Below are 26,916 nucleotides of genomic sequence, written 5' to 3'. Positions count from 1 at the left end.
ATACTCTGATTATTTCCTTATTACAAAATGAAGGTGAGAAGAAACTGGGAGGTTGTCTGGCCACCGTTAATAAGTAGTAGAGCCAGGATTTAAAGCCAGTGGGTCTGTATATAGAGTCTGAGTTCCATTGATTCTCAGCTAATGAAGGAGTAAATGATTCTTTTTCATTGGCAATGACCCAGATCCCAGAATCACAAGTTATATCCCACTAGAGCAGACTGGATTTTACTCATTAAGGTTGCATTTTTAACAAGATAATTCATTCCTACTGCTTGATACAGTAGCTATAGACAGTTACTTTTATCTAAATTACTCACCAAAATTTGAAGGTAGAAGGAATTTAGCAATACTCTTGTCCCACCTCTTCATTTTTCAACTGAGGAATCCAGAGTTCTAGGGAGATTAAAGTTACATAGCTAGGTAATAACAAAACCAGGAGGAGAAACCGGAATCATTTTCCTCTGAATCACATGCCCTCTCAAATTTTGCCTTTGTTTAATGCCAGAAGGGCAAAAACAAAAAAAACAACAAAAAAGTTTACTTTCCCTTAGCAGAAAAGTAAAAACAGATCACCTAAATATTTCTGTCCTACTGTCCTTTACTTTTGGAATCATTGCCAGAATGTGGCAGTCTGCTCATCAACTGTTGAAAATATAATCCTTCTGTATCTTTCAGATGATCTGGAATCCTTTTCATTTATGCATGCATACTTCCACTCACCTTTCCATTCCTTTATTTACTTATTCATCAAGCATTTCTTGAATGGCAATTATGTGCAGAGCTTTGTACTTGGTAAAGGGGAAAATAAGGAATAGTTGAACATGATTTTACTCAAATTGATTCTATCCTTTATTACATTTTATTTTGTAACTTGCCTGAAGTCCCTTCAAAGGTAGACAGGTTGTAATTTCTCAATAAAATAGATATGAAAAACCAAAAAAATCTTCTAGCATCAATGTGGCAATTAGCTGTTGACTGCAGCATCTATTTTCTTAAAGTTGCTATGTTTCTGCTTCTATCAATATTAATAGCTAATATTATTGAGTGTTTAATATGTGCCAAGCACTCTTTTAAACACTCCATGTTTGTTAACTCATTTAATCTCAACAGTTCCACAAGGACATAGAGTTATTATATATATTTATAGCATAAGGTTACACTCCTATTAAGTGGTAGAAAATCCAAACTGTCTTTCTCCAGAGAGTATATGCTTAATTGCTTCATCAAATTGTTTGTAAATTGTTAGCTTCTATAGAAAATATCCAAGAATTTCAGTAGAGGAGTGTTCAGGAGCCTGTGAGTCATCCCACATTGAAACTAGGAGACCCACTGCTCTTCATTTTCTCCAACAAGTACACCTCACTTTCTCTTGTATGATTTTTCACAGAATTCCTGCCCTATTAGTAACATAGCTATTTTATTTAATCGAAATACTGATAAGCAATGGTGAAAAATGTGAATATCTGAGAACCTGTACTTTGCAAAATACATTTTTACTTAAATATGATTCTCTTTTAGAAAATGCTCTTGCAAAGTGGTGCTTATTTGGGCTCTGTATTTTTTTTGGGGAGGGGGGTCCTGCTTTATAAGGGCAATAACAACTCAAAAAATGGTATGAGTAAAAATGGCTGTTCTCCTGAGCTTGGCAGAAGATTGGAGAAGGCATAAATAGCAATCTACTCCCCTGATTTATTCTGAGTACTCACACAACTGAGGCCCAAATAAATTATAAAGTGGTTGGCTCCAGTGGTGTTACTAAATTCCTTGTAGGCTGGAAGCATTGATCATTGCATACCCTTAGGTTTGTGTTTCATTCAAATGGTGGAAAGATATATACTAATACGATATATCATTTCAACTTCATGCATGAGACTTGAAACAAGAAACTTCTGTTATAGCTAGCAGGCATAGTCTGTGAGGTGAATTGGATCTACACTGCACATCAAAGTATTGATAAATTGACCTACATTTTTAAAGCTGAAATGTTAACCTCATTATGCATCAGGAGGTCGACACTGTCAGTTACCTATATATTTCTCAACATTAAGTAGTTATATTATGAAAGATGAATGATTCTGTACAAACACTGTATAAATATGACTGCATTTGGACTTTCTAAAAGAATATAAGCAATGTATGCTTGGAAATCCTCTACCTATTTGGAAATAGAACACACTTTGCAGTTGATGGTAGAAATTATAGATTTCTTCTAGAGAAACATAGAAGTTACAGGGATTGGCTGATGACAAAGACATAGTCCCACAGCACCACTAAATGCTTTCTAAATACTTGTTATACTTAAATACAGTATTCCATATAATATGGGAGAAACAGTTTGATGCCATTTTAGTTGCATTTTGTATTTAGCATGAACTCCAAAAGGAAACTCAACTAAACTCCATAATCTCTCCACTTACTGGTTCAAGAGTCAGAATTGAGGAGACTCATGTGGAATTCTTGACATCATTTACATTCTTGTGTTTCATAACTTCTGGCCCTTGGTTTCTTATTTGCATAGACATTTAGTGTCTAGTAATCAATCAACATGTTGTAGATTCTATAATGACCATACAATTAGCATCTTCTGTGCATTATTTCTGATCCCCTACAGAGCTCACAGATATGTTGTTCACTTTGAACATGAGACATAAGACTCTGGGAGCACTGTAGGGTAAACTTTGAAACAACTATTCATTCTGGCTCCTATATTTATTGTTTCTGTTTTAAACTTAATTTCCTATTAGTTGTTAAAGTGTTCACTTATTTTTCAAAGCTCTTTGAAATTACAAAAATGGTTAGCTATTTTCTAAATCTTACCTGATTTTTTTTCCCTAGAGGGAAAGTAGTATAGATTTGGAATCCACTAAATAATACTTAATTTATTCCTTTATCTGGGTGGAGAATTAAATGTCCCAATTAGTCATTATTTATATTTATTGTATTTTAGAGCAATGTTTTCTTAAATACCTCAGTGACCTTCAGATAAAGTACTTTTTTTTTTTTTGCTATTTGAACTATTTTTATTTATTTATTTTTTTTTATTTTTTTTAATTATTATTATTATTATTATTATACTTTAGGTTTTATGGTACATGTGCGCAATGTGCAGGTAAGTTACATATGTATACATGTGCCATGCTGGTGCGCTGCACCCACCAACTCGTCATCTAGCATTAGGTATATCTCCCAATGCTATCCCTCCCCCCTCCCCCCACCGCACAACAGTCCCCAGAGTGTGATGTTCCCCTTCCTGTGTCCATGTGTTCTCATTGTTCAATTCCCACCTATGAGTGAGAATATGCTGTGTTTGGTTTTTTGTTCTTGCGATAGTTTACTGAGAATGATGATTTCCAATTTCATCCATGTCCCTACAAAGGACGTGAACTCATCATTTTTTATGGCTGCACAGTATTCCATGGTGTATATGTGCCACATTTTCTTAATCCAGTCTATCATTGTTGGACATTTGGGTTGGTTCCAAGTCTTTGCTATTGTGAATAATGCCGCAATAAACATACGTGTGCATGTGTCTTTATAGCAGCATGATTTATAGTCCTTTGGGTATATACCCAGTAATGGGATGGCTGGGTCTAATGGAATTTCTAGTTCTAGATCCCTGAGGAATCGCCACACTGACTTCCACAAGGGTTGAACTAGTTTACAGTCCCACCAACAGTGTAAAAGTGTTCCTATTTCTCCACATCCTCTCCAGCGCCTGTTGTTTCCTGACTTTTTAATGATGGCCATTCTAACTGGTGTGAGATGGTATCTCATTGTGGTTTTGATTTGCATTTCTCTGATGGCCAGTGATGGTGAGCATTTTTTCATGTGTTTTCTGGCTGCATAAATGTCTTCTTTTGAGAAGTGTCTGTTCATGTCCTTTGCCCACTTTTTGATGGGGTTGTTTGTTTTTTTCTTGTAAATTTGTTGGAGTTCATTGTAGATTCTGGATATTAGCCCTTTGTCAGATGAGTAGGTTGCGAAAATTTTCTCCCATTTTGTAGGTTGCCTGTTCACTCTGATGGTAGTTTCTTTTGCTGTGCAGAAGCTCTTGAGTTTAATTAGATCCAATTTGTCAATTTTGGCTTTTGTTGCCATTGCTTTTGGTGTTTTAGACATGAAGTCCTTGCCCATGCCTATGTCCTGAATGGTAACGCCTAGGTTTTCTTCTAGGGTTTTTATGGTTTTAGGTCTAACATTTAAGTCTTTAATCCATCTTGAATTGATTTTTGTATAAGGTGTAAGGAAGGGATCCAGTTTCAGCTTTCTACATATGGCTAGCCAGTTTTCCCAGCACCATTTATTAAATAGGGAATCCTTTCCCCATTTCTTGTTTTTGTCAGGTTTGTCAAAGATCAGATAGTTGTAGATATGTGGCATTATTTCTGATGGCTCTGTTCTGTTCCATTGATCTACATCTCTGTTTTGGTACCAGTACCATGCTGTTTTGGTTACTGTAGCCTTGTAGTATAGTTTGAAGTCAGGTAGTGTGATGCCTCCAGCTTTGTTCTTTTGGCTTGGGATTGACTTGGCGATGCGGGCTCTTTTTTGGTTCCATATGAACTTTAAAGTCGTTTTTTCCAATTCTGTGAAGAAAGTCATTGGTAGCTTGATGGGGATGGCATTGAATCTGTAAATTACCTTGGGAAGGATGGCCATTTTCATGATATTGATTCTTCCTACCCATGAGCATGGAATGTTCTTCCATTTGTTTGTATCCTCTTTTATTTCGTTGAGCAGTGGTTTGTAGTTCTCCTTGAAGAGGTCTTTCATATCCCTTGTAAGTTGGATTCCTAGGTATTTTATTCTCTTTGAAGCAGTTGTGAATGGGAGTTCACTCATGATTTGGCTCTCTGTTTGTCTGTTATTGATGTATAAGAATGCTTGTGATTTTTGCACATTGATTTTGTATCCTGAGACTTTGCTGAAGTTGCTTATCAGCTTAAGGAGATTTTGGGCTGAGACAATGGGGTTTTCTAGATATACTATCATGTCATCTGCAAACAGGGACAATTTGACTTCCTCTTTTCCTAATTGAATACCCTTGATTTCCTTCTCCTGCCTAATTGCCCTGGCCAGAACTTCCAACACTATGTTGAATAGAAGTGGTGAGAGAGGGCATCCCTGTCTTGTGCCAGTTTTCAAAGGGAATGCTTCCAGTTTTTGCCCATTCAGTATGATATTGGCTGTGGGTTTGTCATAAATAGCTCTTATTATTTTGAGATACGTCCCATCAATTCCTAATTTATTGAGAGTTTTTAGCATGAAGGGTTGTTGAATTTTGTCAAAGGCCTTTTCTGCATCTATTGAGATAATCATGTGGTTTTTGTCTTTGGTTCTGTTTATATGCTGGATTACATTTATTGATTTGCATATATTGAACCAGCCTTGCATCCCAGGGATGAAGCCCACTTGATCATGGTGGATAAGCTTTTTGATGTGCTGCTGGATTCGGTTTGCCAGTATTTTATTGAGGATTTTTGCATCGATGTTCATCAAGGATATTGGTCTAAAATTCTCTTTTTTTGTTGTGTCTCTGCCAGGCTTTGGTATCAGGGTGATGCTGGCCTCATAAAATGAGTTAGGGAGGATTCCCTCTTTTTCTATTGATTGGAATAGTTTCAGAAGGAATGGTACCAGCTCCTCCTTGTACCTCTGGTAGAATTCGGCTGTGAACCCATCTGGTCCTGGACTTTTTTTGGTTGGTAAGCTATTGATTATTGCCACAATTTCAGCTCCTGTTATTGGTCTATTCAGAGATTCAACTTCTTCCTGGTTTAGTCTTGGGAGGGTGTATGTGTTGAGGAATTTATCCATTTCTTCTAGATTTTCTAGTTTATTTGCATAGAGGTGTTTGTAATATTCTCTGATGGTAGTTTGTATTTCTGTGGGATCGGTGGTGATATCCCCTTTATCATTTTTTATTGTATCTATTTGATTCTTCTCTCTTTTTTTCTTTATTAATCTTGCTAGCGGTCTATCAATTTTGTTGATCCTTTCAAAAAACCAGCTCCTGGATTCATTTATTTTTGGAAGGGTTTTTTGTGTCTCTATTTCCTTCAGTTCTGCTCTGATCTTAGTTATTTCTTGCCTTCTGCTAGCTTTTGAATGTGTTTGCTCTTGCTTTTCTAGTTCTTTTAATTGTGATGTTAGGGTGTCAATTTTGGATCTTTCCTGCTTTCTCTTGTGGGCATTTAGTGCTATAAATTTCCCTCTACACACTGCTTTGAATGCATCCCAGAGATTCTGGTATGTTGTGTCTTTGTTCTCGTTGGTTTCAAAGAACATCTTTATTTCTGCCTTCATTTCATTATGTACCCAGTAGTCATTCAGGAGCAGGTTGTTCAGTTTCCACGTAGTTGAGCGGTTTTGAGTGAGATTCTTAATCCTGAGTTCTAGCTTGATTGCACTGTGATCTGAGAGATAGTTTGTTACAATTTCTGTTCTTTTACATTTATTGAGGAGAGCTTTACTTCCAAGTATATGGTCAATTTTGGAATAGGTGTGGTGTGGTGCTGAAAAAAGTGTATATTCTGTTGATTTGGGGTGGAGAGTTCTGTAGATGTCTATTAGGTCCGCTTGGTGCAGAGCTGAGTTCAATTCCTGGGTATCCTTGTTGACTTCCTGTCTCGTTGATCTGTCTAATGTTGATAGTGGGGTGTTAAAGTCTCCCATTATTAATGTGTGGGAGTCTAAGTCTCTTTGTAGGTCACTCAGGACTTGCTTTATGAATCTGGGTGCTCCTGTATTGGGTACATATATATTTAGGATAGTTAGCTCTTCTTGTTGAATTAATCCCTTTACCATTATGTAATGGCCTTCTTTGTCTCTTTTGATCTTTGTTGGTTTAAAGTCTGTTTTATCAGAGACTAGGATTGCAACCCCTGCCTTTTTTTGTTTTCCATTTGCTTGGTAGATCTTCCTCCATCCTTTTATTTTGAGCCTATGTGTGTCTCTGCACGTGAGATGGGTTTCCTGAATACAGCACACTGATGGGTCTTGAGTCTTCTTTATCCAGTTTGCCAGTCTGTGTCTTTTAATTGGGGCATTTAGTCCATTTACATTTAAAGTTAATATTGTTATGTGTGAATTTGATCCTGTCATTATGATGTTAGCTGGATATTTTGCTCGTTAGTTGATGCAGTCTCTTCCTAGTCTCGATGTTCTTTACATTTCAGTATGATTTTGCAGTGGCTGGTACTGGTTGTGCCTTTCCATGTTTAGCGATTCCTTCAGGAGCTCTTTTAGGGCAGGCCTGGTGGTGACAAAATCTCTCAGCATTTGCTTCTCTGTAAAGTATTTTATTTCTCCTTCACTTATGAAGCTTAGTTTGGCAGGATATGAAATTCTGGCTTGAAAATTCTTTTCTTTAAGAATGTTGAATATTGGCCCCCACTCTCTTCTGGCTTGTAGGGTTTCTGCCGAGAGATCCACTGTTAGTCTGATGGGCTTCCCTTTGATGGTAACCAGACCTTTCTCTCTGGCTGCCCTTAACATTTTTTCCTTCATTTCAACTTTGGTGAATCTGACAATTATGTGTCTTGGAGTTGCTCTTCTCGAGGAGTATCTTTGTGGCGTTCTCTGTATTTCCTGAATCTGAATGTTGGCCTGCCTTGCTAGATTGGGGAAGTTCTCCCGGATAATATCCTGCAGAGTGTTTTCCAACTTGTTTCCATTCTCCCCGTCACTTTCAGGTACACCAATCAGACGTAGATTTGGTCTTTTCACATAGTCCCACATTTCTTGGAGGCTTTGTTCGTTTCTTTTTATTCTTGTTTCTCTAAACTTCCCTTCTCACTTCATTTCATTCATTTCATCTTCCAGGGCTGATACCCTTTCTTCCATTTGATCGCATCGGCTCCTGAGGCTTCTGCATTCTTCACGTAGTTCTCGAGCCTTGGTTTTCAGCTCCATCAGCTCCTTTAAGCACTTCTCTGTATTGGTTATTCTAGTTATACATTCTTCTAAATTGTTTTCAAAGTTTTCAACTTCTTTGCCTTTGGTTTGAATCTCCTCCCGTAGCTCGGAGTAATTTGATCGTCTGAAGCCTTCTTCTCTCAGCTCATCAAAGTCATTCTCCGTCCAGCTTTGTTCCGTTGCTGGTGAGGAACTGTGTTCCTTTGGAGGAGGAGAGGTACTCTGGTTTTTAGAGTTTCCAGTTTTTCTGCTCTGTTTTTTCCCCATCTTTGTGGTTTTATCTACTTTTGGTCTTTGATGATGGTGATGTACAGATGGGTTTTTGGTGTGGATGTCCTTTGTTAGTTTTCCTTCTAACAGACAGAACCCTCAGCTGCAGGTCTGTTGGAGTACCTGGCCGGCCGTGTGAGGTGTCAGTCTGCCCATGCTGGGGGGTGCCTCCCAGTTAGGCTGCTCAGGGGTCAGGGGTCAGGGACCCACTTGAGGAGGCAGTCAGCCCGTTCTCAGATCTCCAGCTGCGTGCTGGGAGAACCACTGCTCTCCTCACTGCTGTCAGACAGGGACATTTAAGTCTGCAGAGGTTACTGCTGTCTTTTTATTTGTCTGTGCCCTGCCCCCAGAGATGGAGCCTACAGAGGCAGACAGGCCTCCTTGAGCTGTGGTGGGCTCCACCCAGTTCAAGCTTCCTGGCTGCTTTGTTTACCTAAGCGAGCCTGGGCAATGGCGGGCGCCCCTCCCCCAGCCTCGCTGCCGACTTGCTGTTTGATCTCAGACTGCTGTGCTAGCAATCAGCGAGACTCCGTGGGCGTAGGACCCTCTGAGCCAGGTGCGGGCTATACTCTCCTGGGGCACCATTTCCTAAGCCCGTCGGAAAAGCACAGTATTCGGGTGGGAGTGGCCCGATTGTCCAGGTGCCATCTGTCACCCCTGGAAAGGGAACTCCCTGACCCCTTGCGCTTCCCGAGTGAGGCAATGCCTCGCCCCTGCTTTGGCTGGCGCACGGTGTGCTCACCCACTGACCTGCGCCCACTGTCTGGCACTCCCTAGTGAGATGAACACGGTACCTCAGATGGAAATGCAGAAATCTCCCATCTTCTGCGTTACTCGCGCTGGGAGCTGTAGACCGGAGCTGTTCCTATTCGGCCATCTTGGCTCCTCCTCCAGATAAAGTACTTTCTAAGAGATACACATTAACTCCTTCAAAATCAGATATATCATTTCATAGCTGCCTTAAGGGTACCTCTGAAACATCTAATGTGTTTGCAAAGATTGATTTAGATGAAGCATGAATACTCCCATAAAATACTAATATTGACTAATTATTCCTTGCTTAGAAATCATACATTTACCATTTTATACCCTTGCTCCCTTCACTGCTAGAGGTATTGCCATAGATGGTAGAATAAGTTAAATCAGAATGTGTTTCCACTTTCGAATTTCATCATCTATCATATAAAGTACACTTGTTTTTTGTCATATTTTGCTATGAAATTATTAATGCTGGTGGGCATGAATAAAATATGTCATTTGTATCTGAACTAGTAATATGAAATCTTAGAGAAATGATGAGTTGCTGAAAAGATAATTAGAATGAGTGGAATATCTTAATTTATCATATTATGAAATTTATTTCTGGGCTTTTAATCTTTATTCATACACATTGGCTCTAGATATAATGACATATCCATCCCTACCATTAAAAATTATTACTTCTTTCAAGAGAATATATTTTTATGTGACTTTTGTTTTATAACTAAAGGGAAAATGAAAATACATATATATAAAACATCGGTTCAGAAACATTCACCATGCTATATAATTAATTCTAAGTGACATATGCACAGAAAATGGAGACCATATGTGGTAGAGAGGAACCTGACAAAGTCCCCCAAATAATCCTGTTTTCTGGTTATTCAGACAAACACTAATCTAGATATCTGTGTAAAGAAATATTACAGATGGAATTAGAATCACTGATTGGCTGACTTTAATTTAGGGGAATTATTTAGCATTATCCATGTGAGTCCAGTGTAATCACATGGGTCCTTAAAAGCAGAAACCAAAGCAGAATATTTAGTCAGTAGAGATGCATTGGAGATATGAGGCAAAAAGAGAAAAGTCAGAGGATTCAAAGTCCTATTATTTCTGGCTTTGAGGGTGATGGGAATTACCCTAGTTTTATCGCCTCTCAGAGCCAGTAGTGAAATGAGGGCCTTAATCCTATGACTGTATAGCACTTATGGAACCAACCGCACCACACTGTACCTAGACTTGGGACCCTTGTGAGATTATACATTTGTGTGGTTTTGAGCTGCTAACTTTGTGGTAATTTGTTACCATAACAAAGAGAAAATAATATTCCATATTTACTTGCCATAAGCAATGCTTAAGCAGGCAAACCTTACTTTTTTAACCATTCTTTAGAGAAGTTATGCCAGTTTGCCTCATTAACATCCTCCTTTTTAGTAACATTCCAGATAATGGGTGGGCTCATGGAAATGATAAGAATTTTAAGGGCACCCCAAGTGGTCATATTTATTTTGCTGTTGAGTTCAAGTATTTTCAATATTGTTAACACACATGCTGCATCCAGATTGGACTTTTCATAATTCACATCTCACAGTGTTACTTCCCCATCGTATCTTTTGCTTAAACCCTTTCAACGACTTTTGACCTTAGGAAAATTGGGCATTTTTTAAAAGTCTGTGCCTGGTTTCACCTTTATCTGTGTCTCCAGTGCCATACTTCATTCCTCTATGATTCCTTGCATGGAATGTTGTCTTTATATCTGCACCACTTTACCCACTTGATACCTAGAAGCACTATGGTATAACGGTTAATAGGGTGGACTCTGGGGTTATTCTGTACTAATTTCAAATCCTGGCCTTACCACTTCCTCGCCCTACAACATTAGGCATGATACTTTACTTCTCTGTGCCTCAATTTCTTTATCAATAAAATGGGAAAAATAATAGTACCTACTTTATAGCAAGTTGTCGTACACAGAATTCACTTATTTGTGTCTCCTCCATTTTCTGTGTACTTTTATTTTTTTCTCTTACACATTTAATGAATATTTGTTTCTATAAATAAGTGTCTATGATCCCAGACATAATCAGGAGATGCAGGTATAAATTTGATATTTTTCTCCTCGTATGACCAAGTAACTATTCCCATAGCTGCAAACACAGATTACTTATAACTGTTTTTTTCATTCACTGAAAAAACATTTATTATGTACCTACTGAATTTCAGAAACTAAGGATACATATATGAATAAAATATAGTTACTTTTCTATTGATAACTATATGTTTGATGGAATATAGCAAAAAATGTGGTAAATCTGGTCAAATTGTCATTTATTGATAAACTAGAAATATTTCAGCCAATAGAGTTAGGTGGATATAACTAGAATTTAAGCAAACTTTTGCACTGGAAGAATCTTTTGTTTTATTTTTACAAACTTGTTCTGTTGAGTGTTTATAATATGTGAAGCACATTATAGAATTATAAGAAAAAATGCATGTGAAGCACCTAGGATAATGCCTGGCATAAAATGAGTGTTTATTTTTTTAAAAAAAATATCGTTTGAGCCCCTACAAAGTGCTAATCATTTTCTAAGAAACAAGGACATATCAGGAATGTGATAAGATTCTGTTCCAATGGAAGAAAAACTTGTTGAGCAAATAAAATGTGCATAGCTTAATAGCAACCAGCATGGTTTAAAACACATGGATAGCCTGAGCTACTTTTGATACGGCATCAGGGATGATCTGGGAGAGGGGACAATTGATCTATCTCCTGGGGCCCAGAGATTGAAAAAAAACAAAAACAAAAACAAAAACAAAAAACAATTGCTTGCAACTTAATCCTTAGTGGCGTGCCCCTTTTTGTTCAAAAAAACCCCTTTCCCTTTTGCAATTCAACGTAGGTTTTTCTTCTCAATTAAAGTTATGTCAGAAAACTAGGCTTAATAATTTAGCTTAGTATTCCATATGCCAAACTGATTAGTTCATATTATATATTGTGATGGTTAATACTGAGTGTCAACTTGATTGGATTGAAGGATACAAAGTATTGATCTGGGTGTGTCTGTGAAGGTGTAGCCAAAGGAGATTAACATTTGAGTCACTGGACGGGGAAAGGCAGACCCACCCTTAATCTGGTGGGCACCATCTAATCAGCTGCCAGCACAGCTAGACCATAAAGCAGGCAGAAGAACATGAAAAGGCAAGACAGGCCTAGCCTGTCAGCCTACATCTTTCTCCTGTGCTGGATGCTTCCTGTCAAACATCGGACTCCAAGGTCCTTAGTTTTGAGACTCAGACTGGCTCTCCTTGCTCCTCAAGCTTGCAGACAGTCTATTGTGGGACCTTGTGATTGTGTAAGTTAATACTTAATAAACTCCCATATATAGATATAGATATATATCTCCTGTTATTTCTGTCCCTCTAGGGAACCCTGACTAATGCATACATGTTTATGTTATTTGTTCTCATGTCCACCAAAAAGGTCAATTAAAAAACCTTCCCTTAGCTGTGGTAATATCACACACACACACACACACACACACAAGCATGCACGAGCGTGCACGTGCACACACTTAATATGTACTTTTTAAATCCTCTTTTATATTAATGGCCTATTTATTTTAAAACTTGAGCTAATTTTCAGAAGATCAAATTTTGCAAGTGTTGCTTTGTGTGTTTAATTATATCAATTAATTACTGTATTTGCAAGGTTTAACAGCCCAAAAGCTATCAAAGAAATAATCACTTTAAGAGCTTCAAGTTGCTGACACTTCTAAGGCAAAACTGGAAAAGATTCAACCTGAAGAATGATTGATTTCTTAGGGATGTCTTTCTGTCATAAACCCAAGATATTTGAGAAAGGCATGCTATATTTTTTTTCACAGCATATTGCACTGCCAAATATCAACATTTTAAAAGCTTGAAGATATTAAAAGTAGAATTGTGTATCAACAGTAAAACTTCACAAACATCCTACAATTTATATTTTAAATACAATAACTTTTAAAGGTCCTAGCGGTCAATGGGAATTAAGAGTTATTTTATTCAGTGGTTCAGACACTGTGTTTATGCAGAAACGATCTTCTAGTAATTTTAACTGTAGTGAGCATTCTAATGAAGGCTGTGCAAATATTAAACAGCTACTATAATTATGCTTCTGTTTTCTTTTCAATATTGAATATTTACATTCTTAAAGCATCTCTGATCGATAGCTTTTATTGACTGTTTTTTCTCCTTCTTCAGCTGTTTCTTTACTTGTTTTACTTTATTCATTTCTTCGTATGGTATGTTATTTATTTATTTCGTGTTGATGTGGGAAAAAAGTTGCCCTCTTTTTATTAACAGATTGAATTATCAGCAGGCACTGAGGCTTAGTGCCAAGCAAGAAAGACACAGACAAGCTTATTTTTTCTGCTACCACTTTCAACCTTGAATACAGACCTCTGGGTAATGTCACACGGGATACTTGCTGAATATTTGCTGAGGACTTCTTTTATGCTTGTCTCAGCATTGGTTTAAAACAAGATCAGGGCTAAGAAGAGCCAAGCTGCTCTTGCAAAGGTCTTCCTTCATTTGCCTTTTCTCTCCCAGACTTTCCAGCAACTCCTGCTCTCCTGCATATTGAGCTGTGACTTGATTCTGGACTTTATGTGTTTATGTGTTTATATGTTAACTACTTGGTGATTTCAATATTTTTTATATGACACGTGAACTCAGCATGACCAATTCAAACCTATAATCTCTCTACACAAGTCTTCAAACCTGGTCTACTTCAGTGTAATCTTATCAATGAATGGAAAAACATGACTGTCCAGCTCTTACACAAGCCAGAAACCCAGGAGTCACTTTTTGAACAAGTTTCTCCCTCTCTCATTGTTCGTATTCATTCCTAAATATTCTATAATTACCCACTTCTCCCCACCTCCATGGCCATCAGCACTACTCAAAACTAAATAGTCACTATCTCTTTTCTGGAGAGGGGAGTGTCCTAACTGGTTAATCCTAGAACCTTTGTGTCTCTTTACATGGTTTTCACGCTGGATTTATCTAAATAGATATGAAATGATATCATGTGCTCCATCTCATATGTGAAACACTTCAATGGATTCTCATTACAATCAATGTGACTTATAAACTCTACAATGTCTTAGCTCCTTTTTACAGTTTCTGCCCAAACCACATTGTACCATGTCGATTCTAAGACCTCAGCATATGCTATTTCTTTTACCTAGAACACTATCATTCATTCATACCCTCAAACACACGAGCACACACACACACAATCATCTTTTGCAAACTTAATTTTTTCTTATTCATTCATTTTTTTTCAGAATCCCATTCAATGTTTTCTTCCATGGGAAACCCTTTTTGACCTCTCTAGGTAGACCAATTTCTCTTCTTCAAAGCACTTATCACAGTTGTAACTTCACATTTATTTCTAGAATTTATTAGATTCTGAGCTGAAATTTCCATGAAGGGAGGTGCCATATTTGCTTTTGCTCAATATCTGATCCATGCCATCCAGCTTATCGTCTGACACATAATATGTATTTGATAAATGTTTTTGAGGTGAACTGCCTTTAGTTCGTGTGAAAGAAATGTAATTCATTTTCGACCTAATAGTTCTTCAGGCAATCCTGAGAAGCATCATACTTCCCACTCTGACTTGGACTGTTTCACTTCAAAAATAAAATGACCTGAATTTATTTAACCATCTTCATGTTAAATATTTAGTGACCCTTTATCATCCTGATTGTCTTGCCCTGAATATGTTTTACCTTCCATATGTCACTGAAGTCCATGTTCATTTAATTTTGTAGATGGTAGATTAGCTAATAAAATAGCCATAAACATTTCTATTATAAGGCTAGACACCCTAATCTGTTTTATCAGGGAATTTATTTACTTTTTTCTGACATAACTCCCAGTTTGTTTTAGTTTACACAATAGTTCTATCTTACCCACTTGACTCAATTATAACTAAACTTAGAATCATGAACCCCACCACAGAATACCTAATTACTGAGTTCTTTTATTTTGATTTTTTTTCTTGTTCTTGAGATGAGGAAAGGAAGTTAAAAGAAACCAAAATTATTTCTCTAAAACTTCCAGAAAGATCAGAGTTGAAACTGGAACATAGCTTTCCTGATTCATAGACCAGAATTCTAAAAATTACACCAAAGGTGGCTAATAGTTAGAATAAATCACATCTGTAACAGGCTTTAAAAAATAAGTATTCAGTTTTTCACATTATTTTGTCCTATTTTGTACCCATTATCCAAGATGTTGTTTCACCTTATCTGAGTTAGAAACTAGCAATCAGTAGCAAAAAAGAAAAAAGAAAAAAAATCCCAAACTAACTTTTTAAACCTTACGATGTATACACCTGTTGTACTATACAACTTATATCGTGTTAAGATATTAAATGGACAATAATAAAATATAAGAGCTGAGAGTCAATTTACTCAATCATTACAGAAAAAATAAAATACTTCTAAATTTTTTAAAGCCTTAGATTATATCTAGCTATGAACATTTAGAAAAACTATGCTATGCTTTTAACTGGGATCCCTCTATATTGGTACCCCTTTCAAATTCCTTTTTTTTTTTTTAAATTAAGAGAAGGACTCAAACCACCCCTTTCTATTTCTAAACCTCCCAGCAGCAATTGTGAGAATGTATGCCACACCACCCATATGTTCGTCTCCAGATGGCTAGCCTGCTTCTCTCAGCTCCCCCACCTGCCTGGGCCAAAGGCATGCTGTGCCCAGAACCCTGTGTATAACATGAAAGATGCTGATGCCTGCTGTCATCCATACCCTTGCATGTCCACAGTTTAATCAGAGCACAAGCAAGGAAAGAAAGAGAGGCAAGGCTGGAAGGAAGCAAAATTAGAGTTAAAGGAGAGGGAGGACGGAGGAAGAAAAGAGTGGGGAAAAAGAGAGTAAGAAAGGATGCGAGGAGGAAAAGGTTATAATTTGATGAGAAAAGTACAGTTATTTTATGAGAGTCAATCATTATTTTGGTAAGATTAAGAAAATTTATATTGCAACTCAAAAATCAAATAAATATACTTAAATTTAGTCACATGAAGACAAGCACAAATGGTTTCTTTGTGTAACATTAGAATTGATGCTGTGTTGTACTGGCTCTGAAAGTGGATGGTAAGCTGCAAGTGGTTGTTTGTCTGCTGTTCTCTGTGAGAGACACAGGTACCATCCTTTGGATTTGTGAGAGGTGTTTCACATCTAAAGTTACGGAGCAATAACACCCAAGATTAAAAACATAACAGAAAACACATACATGTTGCTGATGCATATGGGCATCATGTGTGTGAGTTGCAACTCAAGCAGAAACCCTCAGATAAAGGAGGGAGGTCAAAAAAGTTATAAAGGAGATTTTCCTTCTTTCTGATGTTTCTTCCCTGCCCTTAGCCCAGTGTATCTTCAAGTATGACCCTGAGGTAACCCACTTTAGAGTCACCTTGAGTAGTCAAGGAGACCCATAGCATAAATAATTAATCAGCCAACAAGGATCTATTGAGTGATATCTCAATACTAAGCAGGTAATTTGTTTATTCAACAATATTTATTGAGAATCAATTATGGGTTACATACTAATTTCAGCACTGGGATAGATTATTGTGAAAAAACATAGTTCTGGCTCTTTTATTCAAATAATATTCTTTGAAAACCACTGTAATCTAAGCAGTGTTTTAAGCTTTAGGAATAAACCACTGCAAAGAAGTAAAAATAAAAATCATTCCTTATGATGTGGAGGTTCTTGTTATTGAAAACCATAATAAATAATGAGTCATTTGTATGAATACATTATGCAAAGAGACAAAATGTGCTGGAAAGAAAATAGAGCAGAGAAGGGAGTATCAGGAGCTAGAGGTATGCAATGTTAAATAGAGTGGCTAATGAAGCCTTTTCTGAGATGCTTAAACTTGAGAAAAAACTTGAAGACTGTGATGGAGTGAGCCATGTAGCTATCTGGCAGATATCTGGAAGGAGTAGACAGTGAGAAAGGCTCTGGTTCAGAATGGTGTCTGTGACTCAAGGGTGAATGGAACAAGAGAGGGAGTGGTAGCAGATGAGATCAGAGAGTGGCAGGATACCTTTACAATGGCCTGCAGGACACCACAAAATCTGGTATCTTGTCGGCCATTATAGTCTTTGTCATAACTTGTCTAAACCAATTTGTATTGAGGGATCCACCCCCATGAAACAAACACCTCCCATCAAGCCTCATCTCCAACCTTGAGAATCAAATTTCAACATGAGGTTTGGAGGAGACAAATATCTAAACCATAGCATAAGCCCTCCCCGAAACCCTCCCTTCTTTAGAGTGAAAGCCAAAGATGCTATATAGAAAAAGCCTGAATAGGACTAAATTGGAAGAAAGGAAAGCAGGTGGCAGGCAATTGCAGTAATCCAGCGAGAAAGGATGAAAATGATGGAAGTAACAGAGTTGAAAAGATGTAGGTACATTCTGGATATATTTTGACGACTGGATTTATAGGATTTCCTGATAAATCAGTCTTAGAATGAGAGAGCAAGAGATAAGTCAAGTTTGACTCAAATCTATTTGGCCATAGTAGCTGGAAGAATGGACCTGCCATTAATTGACATGGAAGTGAGGATGGAGAAGGCTTTCACGGGGGAGTGTTAATTATTGATTCTGTTTCAACAGGTTGATTTTGAGATCCTAGTGGAGATTTTCCTTAGTCTAGAGTTGAGAGGAATAGTCTGAGTGAGAGTTGCCATAGATGATATTTTAAAAAATTAGATTGGCAAAGATCCCGAAGGTATTTAGGGTCATATCAAGAAATGAGGAATTACAAAGAATGTGTAATAGGGCACTCCATATTAGAAGGTCAAGAAGCAGAGATTATTCCACCATAACAGACTGAGAAAGATCAGACATTCATTGAAGAATAAAAAAATATGGTGTCCTGGATGACAAGTTAAAAAATTATTTCAGAGTTGAGAACATGAAAAGCAAGGTCAGAGGCTAGAGAAGTAAGAATGCAATTATTTGATCATTAATAGAAGAAACAAAAGGTTAATAAAATAATAGGTAAGTCAGATATTGTTAATAATACAAATTAATATAAAATATAAAACTAAAAAAATGCTACAAAAAGTACAACATTTTATAATAATAAATAACAACAAATATAAGGACAGTGGCAGAAAACATGGGATGAGGAAATGCTTGTTTAAAGAAATAATCTTGAGATTAAAGATAAAAGATATGTACAATTTACTGAAAGTGAAACTGTGAAGGTTTTGGAGTGTTACAGCCAGATCAGATGACATTTGCAATGTCCTTTTTTGTAAGAAAACATAGTGTATTTAAGGAAAAGGAAAAGGCTAGTTTAGTTTTAGCATTAAAAAAATGAATGTAGCAACTTAAATAAGGAATTATGTATGTTTGGAAAGAAATGTCTTGAAAATCATGGGCAACATAAACCAAGGTGAGAATTAAATGACATTATATTAGTTAGGATGTTTTGGGCAACATATAAGAAAATATCTGCATAAAAATTACTTACAAAATAATAGTTTATTCCTAAGTCTCAAAAGAGACATATGGAACCCCACAATTCTGTTTCTGGACATCTATCTAAAAGGACTGAAGGCTGTGCCTTGAGGAAATATCTGTACAACCATGTTTGTAGCAACATGGTTATTACAATAACATAAAGGTGGAAGCAATCCATGTGTCCATCAATGGATAAATGAATAAACAAAACGTGATATATATAAACATGGAATGTTACTCAGCCTTAAAAAGGAAGGAATTTCTGACACATGTTAAAACACAGATGAACCTTGAGGATATTAAACTTAGCGAAAAAGCAAGTCATGAAAAACAAATACCATATTATTCCACTTATGAGAGAGAGTAGTCAAATTTATAGAAACAGGAAGTAGAATGGTTGCTCCCAGGGGCTTGAGTTAGAGAGGAACAGTGAATTACCACTTAATGGGTTCAGAGCTTCAGTTTCGCAAGATGAAAATTGTTCTAGAGGTAGATGGGTGTAGTGTAGTGTACATATGAGTGTACTTAATGCCCCCAAACTCTACATTTAAAATAGGCTGGTAAATGTTATGTTATGTGTATTTCATCAAAATTACTACTAATAATAATGAAAGGGGTCACTGGACACAATGAAAAAGAAGAAAGAAGAGGAGGAAGAGGTGAAGGAGGGCAGAGAGATGTAACACCAGGGATGATTTTAGTAAATTCATGATACCTGGGCTCCAGGTAACTTCTGCATGACTCTTTTAGTCTTTCCTTCATGGTCATAAGACAGCTGTTGCAACTGAGCATCAAGTTATTCTACAAAAAATGTCTAAGGCAGGAAAGAAGAATCAGGGACTTTTTTCTCATACAACCCTTTCTTTCTACCAATTAATAGAACATGTTTCTCAGAGGCCTTCAACCAAGATCACTTTAGTGTAATTGGCCAGAACCATAATAAAATTGCCATACGTGTCTGCAGGAAAAATTGTGAAAGAAGGTTTCTAATGATTTCAGACTCACTTTCAATAGGAAAAGTCAGTGGTGTGCTGATAAATATTTAACAAATAGCTATCTGGGATGGGAGAGAATATGTGTACATATATAAGTATATTATACATTTTATTGATATAAAATATTTGTAGGACACTATAAATAATAATAGTAGTATATACAGTATTCTTTATTGTCAATTTCATATAGCCAAATGATCTACACAGTGTGTGTGCTTCCATTGATTTTTTCCATGCTTTTTTATCCATAGCCAAAATATGGTTGCAATTCACAAGTGTAGTTCCAACATGAATGGTGGTAGATATTTTCCTTTGAGTTAATCAGTGATACGCAATGAATCAATGAACACATATATAAAAACTTAGTGTGAGTAAGCTTTTTCCCAAATCTTCTGAATACCAGAATTGTTCCTCAATTTTTTTGCACTATTTACAATGTAACAGCTATTGATATGATATACTTTTAAATTTAATCTCTATTATTAATGTTTTCTCCAACATGCTTAAGTCTAAACAAGCAACAGGAGAGTGCCAAGACTGGCTGACTAGAAGCAGCTGATGTGCACCACTCTCATGCAGAGGAGAAAGAGTAGCGAGTAAAGTCTGGCCCTTCAGCTGGATATTCAGGTAGACATGCTGGGATTCATCAAAAAAGCAATATGACCTACACAGGTCAGAGAAGAGCAAGATAGGACAGTTGCCCACCCAGGATTGGTATAGAGCAAGGGGAGGCTTTCCACTACAGGAAATTGTGAGTAACAGCCCCCAACAGCCCACTACCAATTGAAGGGCCCCCCGGCATAGGCTGATCACTTCCATTGGTAGTGCCTCTGCATTTCTCTGGGATAGAGCCCAATTAAAAGGCCCTCTGCCTCTTACCACTGCTAAGGACCTGCTGAGGAAGGAACATAAGGCCCAGGCTTACCCCAGGGCTGCTATGTGCAGCCAAGGAGGACCAAGCCAAGATCTACATCCAGCACTCAAGTGAGATAGAAGCCTACACTTTCTGAGCACTGAGAGGGAGCATGGCTGCAATTGTGAGGAAATACAAAGAAGTCATATTGCTGAGCATGAGCCTACCTACTGGCCATTACACCTAAGCACCATCTACTAGATCACAGACCAAACTTCAACACCAAAAATATTTTTCCAATATACTCCCAATCCACTGCAACCCCTGCCCTGTGAAACCAAGGACAAGAATTCAGCTACAAATGGAGATGCTGCACAAAGCCTTGTCCCTCGGGAAACATCCAGAAATGAAGTCAACTGACTTCAACACAAATTCCAACACAATTAAAGGAACATCAGCCCATACAGATGTGAAAGAGCCAGAGCAAGAATTCTGGCAACTCATATAGCCAGAGTGGCTTATTTCCTTCAAACAACTGCACTAGTTACCCAGCAAAAGTTCTCAATCAGGCTGAAATGGCTGAAATGACAGACATAGAATTCAGAATATGGATAGGAATGAAGATCATCAAGATTCAAGAGAAAATTAAAACCCAACCCAAGGAATCTGAGGATTACAATAAAATAACAGGGCTGAAAGACAAAATGGCTATTTTAAGAAGGAAACAAATTCATCTGATAGAGCTGGAAATCACACTATAAGAATTTCATAATATAATCACATATTAACAGCAGAATCAACCAAGCTAAGGAAAAAAATTTCAGTACTCAAAGATTGGTTCTTCAAACTAACTCAGTCAGACAAAAATAAAGAAAAAAGAATAAAAAGGAATGAACAAAACGTCCAAGATATATGGGATTAGATAGAAACCAAATCTATGACTCACTGGCATCACTGCAGGAAAGGGAAAGAAAATAAGCAACTTGGAAAATATATTTGAGGATATTGTTCACAAAAATTTCCCTAACCTTGCTAAAAAGGCCAACATTCAAATTTAAGAAATGCAGAGAACCCCTGCAAGATACTATGCAAGACGACCATCCCCAAGACACATAATCATCATATTCTCCAAAGGTGATATGAAAGAAAAAATATTAAAGGCAGCTATAGGGAAGGGGCAGATAATATACAAAGGCACCTCCATCAAGCTAAAAGCAGAACATTCAGTAGAAACTCTACAAGCCAGAAGAGATTGTGGACCTATATTCAGGATCCCTAAAGAAAAGAAACTCCAATCAAGAATTTCATATCCAGCCAAACTAAGCTTCATAAGTGAAGGAGAAATAAGATTCTTTTCAGTAAGCAAATGCTAAGAGAAATCATAACCACTCAACCTGCCTTAGAAGAGGTCCATAAGGGAGGGCTACATATGGAAAAAAAAGACTATTATCCGCCACCACAAAAACACACGTAAGTACATAGATTATTGATAATATAAAGCAACAACACTATCAAGTCTGCATAATATCCAGGATCAAATCCACAACATAGCAATGTTAGCCTTGATTGTAAGTGGAATAAATGCCCTGATTAAAAGGCACAGAGGAGCCAGCTGGATAAAGCAGCAAGACTCACTGTGTGCTGTCTTCAAAAGATCTATCTCACAAGCGTTGACACTCACAGGCTCAAAGTAAAGGAATGGAGAAAATCCTACCAAGCAAACAGAAAACAAACAAACAATAAAACAGTGGGTGCCATTCTAACTTCAGACAAAACAGACTTTACTCCAACAGTGATCAAAAAAGAAAAAGAAGGACATTACATAATGGTAGAGAGTTCAATTCAGCAAGAAGACATAACACAACACAAGAGCAGACAGATTCATAGAATAAGTTCTTAGAGACCTATGAAGAAACTCAGATAACCATACAATAGTAGTGGGAAACTTCAACACTCCACTGACAGTACTAGACAGGTCATTAAGGCAGAAAACTAACAAAGATATTCAAGATCTGAACTCAGCACTTGACCAAATGGACCTTGCAGACATATACAAAACTCCCTACCTAATAACAACAGAATATACATTCCTCTTATCTGCACATGGCACATACTCTAAAATCAACCACATGGTAAGCCATATAACACTTCCCAGCAAATCAAAAAAGAAACTGAACCAACCACACTCTCAGATCACAGCACAATAAAAGTAGAAATCAACACCAAGAAGATTGGTCAAAACAATACAATTACCTGGAAATTAAACAACCTGCTCCTTAATGACTTCTGGGTAAACAATGAAATTAAGACAGAAATCAAGAAATTCTTTGAAACTAATAAGAACAAGGATACTGCATACCAGAACCTCTGGGACACAGCTAAAGCAGTGTCAAGAGGAGAGTTTATAGTGCTAAACACCCATATCAAAAATGGCAGAAGGATCTCAAATTAACAGCCTAACATCACATCTCAAGGAACTAGAAAAACAAGAGCAAACTAACTCCATACCTAGCAAAGTCAAGAAATAACCATAATCAGAGCTGGACTGAATGAAACTGAGATGTGAAAAAGCATACAAAAGATCAACAAAATCAGAGTTGTTTTTTTTTTTTTTTTAAAGAATAAATAACATAGACCACTAGCTGGACTAACAAATTAAAAAGAGAGAAGATTCAAATAAATAAAATCAGAAATGACAAAGGGGAACATAACCACTGACCCCATAAGAATACAAAAAACCATCAGACACTATTATGAACACATCTATGCATGCAAAATAGATGACCTGGAAGAAATGGATAAATTCCTAGAAAGATATAACTTCCCAAGACTAAATGAGGAATAAATTCAAACCTGGGCAGACCAATAATGAGTTAAAGTATGGACTCAGTAATAAAAAGTCTACCAACCAGAAAAAGCCCAGGATCAGACAGATTCACAGCTGAATTCTACCAAATGCATAAATAAGAGCTAGTACCATTTGTACTGAAAGTATTCTAAAAAGTTGAGGAGGAGGGACTCCTCCCTAACTCATTCTGTGAGGCCAGCATTATTATGATACAAAAACTGGAAAGAGACACACACACAAAAAAAGAAAACTTCAGGCCAATATCCTTCATGAACATAGATGCAAAAATCTTCAATGAAATTCTTTCCGAAAAGTCCTTGTTTTTTTTTTTGTCTTTTTAAAATAAATAAATTGAGTCCAACAGCACATCAAAAAGCCAGTCTACTACAATCAAGTAGGCTTTATCCCTGGGATGCAAGATTGGTCCAACATACACAAATCAATAAATGTGATTCACCACACAAACAGAATTGAAAGCAAAAACCATATGATCATTTCAATAGACACAGAAATGGCTTTCGATATAATCCAACATGCCTTCATAGGCATCAAAGGAACATACCTCAAAATCATAAGAACCATATATTACAAATCCATAGCCAACATCATACTGAATAGGCAAAAGTTCAAACCATTTACCTTGAAAACTGCAAAGGGTGCCCACTCTCACCACTCCTATTCAATATAGTACTGGAAGTCCTAGCCAGAGTAATCAGGCAAAATAAAGAAATAAAAGGCATCCAAATAGGAAAAGAAGAAGTCAAACTATGGCTCTTCACTGACAATATGATCACATACCTAAAAAAACATAAAGACTGCATAAAGCCTTCTAGAACTGAAAAACGACTTTAGAAAATTTCAGGATAAAAAAATCAATGTGCAAAAATCAGTCACATTTCTATACACTAGTAATGTCCAGGATGAAAGGCAAATCAAGAACACAATCCCATTTACAATAGCCACAAAAAAAGAGAAATATATAGGAAAACAGCTAACCAAAGAGGAGAAAAATCTCTACAAGTAGAACTACAAAACACTGCTAAAATAAATCAGAGATGACACAAAAAAATGGAAAAATATTCCATGCTCTTTGATTGGAAGAATCAATATCATTAAAATGGCCATACCACCCAAAGCAATGTACAGATTCAATGCTATGCTTACCAATCAAGGCCATTCTTCACAGATTTAGAAAAATCTATTCTATAATTCACATGGAACCAAAATAAATGAGCTGGAATAGCCACAGCAATCCTAAGCAAAAGGAAGAAAGCTGGAGGCAACACAATACCTGAATTTAAACTATACTACAAGGCTACAGTAACCAAAACATCATGGTACTGGTACAAAAATAGACACATAGATCAGTGTAACAGTATAGAGATCCCCAAAATAAAACCACACATCTACAACAATCTGATCTTTGACAAAGTTGACAAAAACAAGCAGTGAAGAAAGGACTCCCTGTGAATAAATGGAGTTGGGATAACTGGCTAACCATATGTAGAAAATTGAAACTGGACCTCTTTCTTATAACATATACAAAAAACAACTGAAGATGGATTAAAGACTTTAATGTAAAACCTAATACTATAAAAACTCTTGAAAAAAATCTAGAAATACCATTCTAGACGTAGGCCTTGGAAAAGATTTTATGACAAAGATGCTAAAAGCAATTGCAACAAAAACAAAACTTGAAAAATGGGACCTAATTATTAAAGGGCTTCTGCACAGCAAAAGAAACTATAAATAGAGTAAAGAGACAGCCCATAGAATGGGAGAAAATAAATGCAAACTACATATCCAACAAAAGTCTAATACCCAGAATCTATAAAGAACTTAAACAAATTAACAAGCAAAATACAACCCCATTAAAACTAGGCAAAGGATATGAACATACACTTTCCAAAAAAGACATATACTCAGCCAGCAGGTATATGAAAAAAAATGTTCAACATCACTAATCCTTAGAGAAATGCAAATCAAAACCACAATTAGATACCATCTCACACCGGCCAGAATAGCTATTATTAAAAAGTCAAAAAAAACTATAGATGATGGCAAGGTAATGGAGAAAAGGGAATGCGTATATACATGCTTTTGTTTGGAATGTAGTTTAGTTCGGCCACTGTTGAAAGCAGTTTGGCAATTTCTCAAAGAACCTAAAACCAACTGATGCAAAAATGTCATTATTGGATATACACACCTAAAGAAATAAATATTATTCTACCATAAAGACACTTGCACATGTATGTCCATCACATCACTATGCACAATAGCAAAGGCATGAAATCAACCTAAATGCTCATCAACAGTAAACCGGATGAAGAAAATGTACATATATACACCCTGGAATCCTATGCATCCATGAAAAGGGAATGCAGGCTGGGCATGGTGGCTCATGCCTGTAATTCCCAGCACTTTGGGAGGCCCAGGCAGGCAGATTGCCTGAGGTCAGGAGTTGGAGACCAGCCTGGCCAACATGGTGAAACCCTGTCTCTACCAAAATACAAAAATTAGCCTGGCATGGTGCATGGTGAAACCCTGTCTCTACTAAAATACAAAAATTAGCCAGGCATGGCGGTGCATATCTGTAATCCCAGCTGCTCGGGAAGCTGAGGCATGAGAGTTGCTTGAGCCTGGGAGGCAGAGCTTGCAGTTAGTCGAGATTGCACCACTGCACTCCAGCCTAGGTGGCACCACTCCACTCTAGCCTAGGTGACAGAGCAAGGCTCCATCTCAAAAAAAAAAAAAAAAAAAGAATGCGATCATGTCCTTTGCAGCAATGTGGATGAAGCTGAAGAAAATTATTCTAAGCAAACTTATGCAGAAACAAAACACCAAACACTGCATTCTCACTTACAAGTGGGAGCTAAACATTGGGTACACATGAACACAAAGAAGGGAACAATAGACACTGGGGCTTGCTTGAGGGTTGAGGGTGGGAAGAGAGTGAGAATCAAAAAACTACATATCAGGTATTATGCTTATTATCTAAGTGATGAAATAATCTGTAAACCAAACCCCTGTGACTCACAATTCATGTATAGAACCAACCTGGACCTATACCCCTGAAATTAAAACAAAAGTTAAAGAAAGGAACAAAAAGAGCAAAGAATTTGGAGTCCTAAGACCTCTGGGACTTATTAGTCGAGTGAGATTGAGAAGGACATTCACTTGTTTTAAGTCTCAGGTTCCTTATCTGAAAGGATATCTTTTGAAAACAGTACACATCTTACAGGGCTGTGATGAAGGCTAAATAAAACTGTTGACATACTGGAAAGTTTTGAAAAATTTACCTGACTTCAAAGACTGAAATTTCACTGCAGAAAAAAACTTTAAAAAAATCTTGATATAAAAAATTAATTTAAAAAAATAAACAAGCAACAAAACAATAACTCAAGCCTTCATTTATAGCATTGGCCTATCTCCACGGAGTAAATACTCCCAATATATCCAATTTCCTGGTACCCACTTGACACCATTGAATGTAAATTTGAGATTGTGCAATAGCAAAACATTCTATAGGATTTCTAATATTAAGATATAATCAATGCAAACAAACTCAAAAGCATAGGCAATAGTAAGAGGTAATAATATATTTGGAAAGGATGAGTTTTGAGCTTCAATTATTTTGCATTTAATGTAATTAAATTGTTCATTAATATAATTTGATGTTTAATCATATCTGTTTATAATATGGCTTGCAAAATTCCTGAAAA

Source organism: Pongo pygmaeus, chromosome 2, assembly GCF_028885625.2.
Source record: "Pongo pygmaeus isolate AG05252 chromosome 2, NHGRI_mPonPyg2-v2.0_pri, whole genome shotgun sequence".
Classification (NCBI taxonomy): domain Eukaryota; kingdom Metazoa; phylum Chordata; class Mammalia; order Primates; family Hominidae; genus Pongo; species Pongo pygmaeus.
Note: the sequence above shows the minus strand (reverse complement) of the source record.